Below are 5,000 nucleotides of genomic sequence, written 5' to 3' on the forward strand. Positions count from 1 at the left end.
CTCTCTCTCTCTCTCTCTCTCTCTCTCTCTCTCTCTCTCTCTCTCTCTCTCTCTCTCTCTCTCTCTCTCTCTCTCTCTCTCTCTCTCTCTCTCTCTCTCTCTCTCTCTCTCTCTCTCTCTCTCTCTCTCTCTCTCTCTCTCTCTCTCTCTCTCCCAGACACTAAGCTATTACCTGAGCTCTCATGGATATATATTTTCTCTTCTCGTTCTACATAATTTTGTTAAGCTATGGCTAGAATAATGACTTTTTAACATTTTACTAACTTCAGTCTATGTAAAGAGAATAATATGTGTTCTCTAAGTCAGCGAGAGTCAACGAAATATCCTCACACATTTTGTTACGTAAATGTCATTGTGAATTTCCATCCCTACTGAAATAATAGTGATGAATGAATATCTAATGTCAGGGAAAGTCTTAACATTTGAAAAGAAAGCCGACTGAATATTGCACAGTCTGTTACGGGAAGGCCATGATGAATTAGTTCCCACTGGTGTTATAACGCGTGTAAATCTTCAACACAAAGGAGGGTTCCTAGTATTTGGTAGCGAGTTAACGCATTGCCGAGTTATCAACACGGGAAACAAAATCCACGCTAGCAATTAACGCCCAATCAGTTTAACTTCCGTTCCAGTCAAAATATTCGGGATAGATATCCTGGGACGAAATTGTTTCTTATCTAAATGAGAGTAGATTAATTTACGATTCCCAGCAAGAGTTCCTGAAATACTGGTCTGACTCAATAATTTTCGTGACTTTTACCGTGACATATAAAAGAAGAATGTGATAACTATGTTCAGAATGTACCTGTTATTTCATTTGGTAATTTACAATACGCCTTTCAACTCTGTCCATCCTGCCATAAGAAATAAAGAATAGTGTGTGAATTCAAGATTATGGTGCACGATACCAATAAAAACTGCTGAGACTTAACGATGCTTAGAATTTACTTGTCATTTCATGTGGTAACATTTACAATACGCCTTTCAACTCTGTCCATCCTGCCATAAGAAATAAAGAATAGTGTGTTAATTTAAGCTTTATGGTGCATGATACCAATAAAAACTGCCGAAACTTAACGAAGCTGATTGTAACTTTGTTGAGAATCACTGGTTAAAAATTGAAAAGGCATCGTTTAAAGGTATTATTTGAGTGTGCAGACAGTCAGTGGTTTGCATAAGTGACCTGAAAATGTTGTGGAAACCAATACACGAAATATGCACGCTTAAAACAAGACCGGAAGAATGTGTGTGCTTTTTTTCTTTTATTTCTTTTCCTGGTATTGCAGCGCTAACAGTTTCAATTTGTATATTATCTTCCTCAGGCTTGCTTACTGAAACACTGTATTATATTTGTATGTACTTGTTTATTGCTTCTTCAATTTAAATGGCCATGTTCGCCTGTTTATTTATTTTTTTCCTTTTCTTTTGCTTCCTAGTGCGTAAACCTGGAAGGAGAGATGGATAAGCGTGAAGGAATCTTGCTCTGTAGGTGTTATTTTTCATCACAATGGTTCTCCTCCTCCTCCTCCTCCTCCTCCTCCTCCTCCTCCTCCTCCTCCTCCTCCTCCTCCTTCTCCTCCTCCTCCTCCTCCTCCTCCTCCTCCTCCTCCTCCTCCTCCTCCATCTACTTATAAGCAAAGGGTAGAAGTTAACAATATGAATAAAGAGATGAATCTGCTTCAGTTTGGTACATGAGGCAAGTGTTGGCGTGTATGTAATGCCATAGTGGTCTGCGGGTCGGGGTGGGGCGCGGCGGGGCTGTGTGGGGCTGGTGGGACAGGCGCTGAAAGGTTAGAGGCCACTACAACATTTGCTATGCCACGGTGATGAACATTTCTACAACGCAGACGCCTTGAAATTACTTGGTACTGAAAAGGTTAAATTTAAAACATCCTGAATAAAAAAAAAGTCGCATTTAATTTTCTTTAATACCCATAATCCTGTACCTGTTTCAGTCCTTAATCTCTTCAGTACTGGGATACATTTCTACCTTGATTTTTGGGTATGGTTAGATGATTTTATTTGCATTAGGAAGAGTCTATGGAGATCAGAAGATTAATGGCCACAGTCTTCACTATCTTAATCCCTACACAAGTTTCGGAAGGTGTATAAAATCATCAAATAGTAAGCAGAATGAATATGAAAATGCGTCTTGGTACTGAAGAGGTTAAATTTAAAGCATCCTGAATTAAAAAAAAAAGTCGCATTCAATTTTGCCAGTACAAAGGTGACCTCACAACACTACCAGCAAACTTCAGTGCGTGTCATAATCCTTAACGGGTAAACTTTCGCAGCCAGCCACGTCACGCTTAACCAATATCAACATAGCATTATATAGTAGGATAATTACCCACGTAGGAATATACATAATGATATCGATAGCACGTGATGACAATATATATAACCGCTTACATATTATTACTTCCACGTATATTTATAACCAGCAATCCTTCCCGTACTGTGTCTCCATTAATTAATCCCTTAAGTACCATGACGCATTTCCATATTCATTCTGCTTACTATATGGTGATTTTGTACAGCTTCAGAAACTTATATGGGGATTGAAATAGTGAAGACCATTAACCTTCTGACCTCCATGGCTCTTCCCAATGTCAATAAAATGATCTAATCGTACACAAATCTGAAGGTAAAAATGTGTCCCAGTATTAAAGGGGTTAATGAACCACATTTCCCTATTCATTCTGCTTACTATTTGGTGATTTTGTACTGGCTCAGAAACTTATGTGGGGATTAAAGTAGCGAAGACTGTGGACCATTTATCTTCTGACCTCCATAGACCTTTCCTAATGTCAATAAGGAAAAAAGAGGAAGAGGAAAGGAGAGGAAAAGAGAGAAAGCAGGAACGGAGGGATGGAAAAGGATCTAATCGTAAACAAATCTTTCTTAAGATAAAAATATATCCCAGTACTGAAGGAGTTAATGAGTCACAAAATATAAGCAAATTAGTCATTTCTGTGAACATGAACTGATAAACGTGAGGAACTTTTTGAAACTGCTTTGAAATTTAAACCTTGTACTGGTGCGTGTATGTAATGCCTTGGTGACTCTTGTGTCTGTATTCTGAAACGCTCCGCTCTCTCACCACGACTATTTTCAAAGGACACAGAGAGGGCAAGCCGGCTTACTGAGGGTGTTTCTCCTGTAAATTACGTAGTGACCTAGTTCATTTGCCACTAGAACTCTAATAAACACTCCATAAAACCTGCGTCACTTGAGCAGGATCCTTATGAAATTGTAGAGGTGTGGCGCTGAAGTGTCTGATGATCCTTTTGTGAGCCTTTCCGTGAGGGGCTTTTATTTTTATATGCAAGAGGGAAACTAGCAAAGGGCAAAAACAAAAAACAAAAATTAAGAAAAGGCCCACTTAAAACGCTAGTCCCCTTAAAGATTGATGAAGAATTACCCAAAATTCAGGGACAAATGTCTTGAAACCCCCCTCTTAAAAAACTCAAGTCGTAGGAAGATGGAAATACAGAAGCAGGCAGGGAGATCCATAGCGTGCGTGTACATCTAATTACAATACTTCAAACCAACTTACATAAACAAAGTAATAGATAAGCAAAAAAAAATATCAGAAAAATAAAGCAAAATTAGAAAAAAATATCTAAATAAAACGAAATTTAAAAAATGACATAAGAAAGCGATAATGAATAGACGAGCAGGTAATAGAAAACGAAGGCTGACAATTGAAGGACAGACTGATATAACATGTAAAAGCCAAGAAAGTAAAGAAAGACTTGTTAATTGTAGTTAAATACGAAAGAGGAGAGCAGTGATAATGTGTGCAGCTAATTAGCATTTCTTCTGTTTGCTCTCTCTCTCTCTCTCTCTCTCTCTCTCTCTCTCTCTCTCTCTCTCTCTCTCTCTCTCTCTCTCTCTCTCTCTCCACTCTCTCTCTCTCTCTCTCTCTCTCTCTCTCTCTCTCTCTCTCTCTCGAAAGTCCGATTATTATTCATCGTGGATAATCTAAATTGGTCTTTGAAAGGAGCCAAGTTCGCCTTAACGAGGGTCAGTTACTCATTTATCCTTGGCCCAGATGGTGATGGCAGCCACTGAATCTACATACACGTCTCTGCGCACGCACACTCACACACACACACACACACACACACACACACACACACACACACACACACACACACACACACACACACCTGCCTAGACACCATCCCTCCACTCAGACCTGCTAATATAATTTCACATATACGTTTAATCAATAGTTTTTCTTATGCTTCTAAACACTGCGAATAGCAAGAGATATTTGAAGTGGCTGCTGGTTTTCTGGTAATATGTATAGTAAGGGTAAGTCTTGATGGAAGGCAGTGGGAGGGAATAGAGGAAAGGTCGGGGCAGGGTGTGGGAGGAAGGCCGAGGGAAGGAATGCAGGGAAGGGGAAGGGGGGTGAGTACATGTGTGTTGCGGCAGCGGTCGAGCAGTGGTGCCACCTTCTTTCTCCCTCCCGCTGAGATGATGGAGTGTTATGTTGCATTTCTTCCATAAGGGATGGGGTCACCAGTCCACCTTTGCTTCTTTTCACTCAGAATGTCCTCGTGTGTCTGTGTGCATCTCTCTCTCTCTCTCTTTCTTTCTCTGTTTCTGTCTCTCTGTCTGTCTGTCCGTCCTGTTTATCTTCCTGTCTATCGTTGTGTTTGCCTATCTGTCTGTCTTTTTTTTCCACTCAGAATGTACTCGTGTGTCTGTGTGCATCTCTCTCTCTCTCTCTCTCTCTCTCTCTCTCTCTCTCTCTCTCTCTCTCTCTCTCTCTCTCTCTCTCTCTCTCTCTCTCTCTCTCTCTCTCTCTCTCTCTCTCTCTCTCTCTCTCTCTCTCTCTCTCTCTATCTGTCTGTCTTTGTCTGTCAATCTGTCTGTCTGTTTCATATAAATCAGAATGTGCTCGTGTGTCTGTGTGCATGTCTCTTTCTTTCTCTCTCTGTCTTTCTGTTCTGTTTGCCTGCCTATCTGTCTGTCTGTGTCTGTAA

General features: G+C 40.3%; 1 long non-coding RNA gene across 1 annotated transcript in view; it reads left to right on the forward strand.

The window, feature by feature from the left end:
- The window catches only part of LOC123516618, a 10,888-nt gene extending 9,313 nt beyond the window's left edge, over positions 1–1,575 (forward strand). The window contains exon 3 of the long non-coding RNA XR_006678257.1: positions 1,437–1,575. This is a non-coding gene — a long non-coding RNA (uncharacterized LOC123516618). The remainder of the gene's footprint in view (positions 1–1,436) is intronic.
- The last annotated feature ends 3,425 nt before the right edge of the window (positions 1,576–5,000 follow it).

Source organism: Portunus trituberculatus, chromosome 41 (genome assembly GCF_017591435.1).
Source record: "Portunus trituberculatus isolate SZX2019 chromosome 41, ASM1759143v1, whole genome shotgun sequence".
Taxonomy (NCBI): domain Eukaryota; kingdom Metazoa; phylum Arthropoda; class Malacostraca; order Decapoda; family Portunidae; genus Portunus; species Portunus trituberculatus.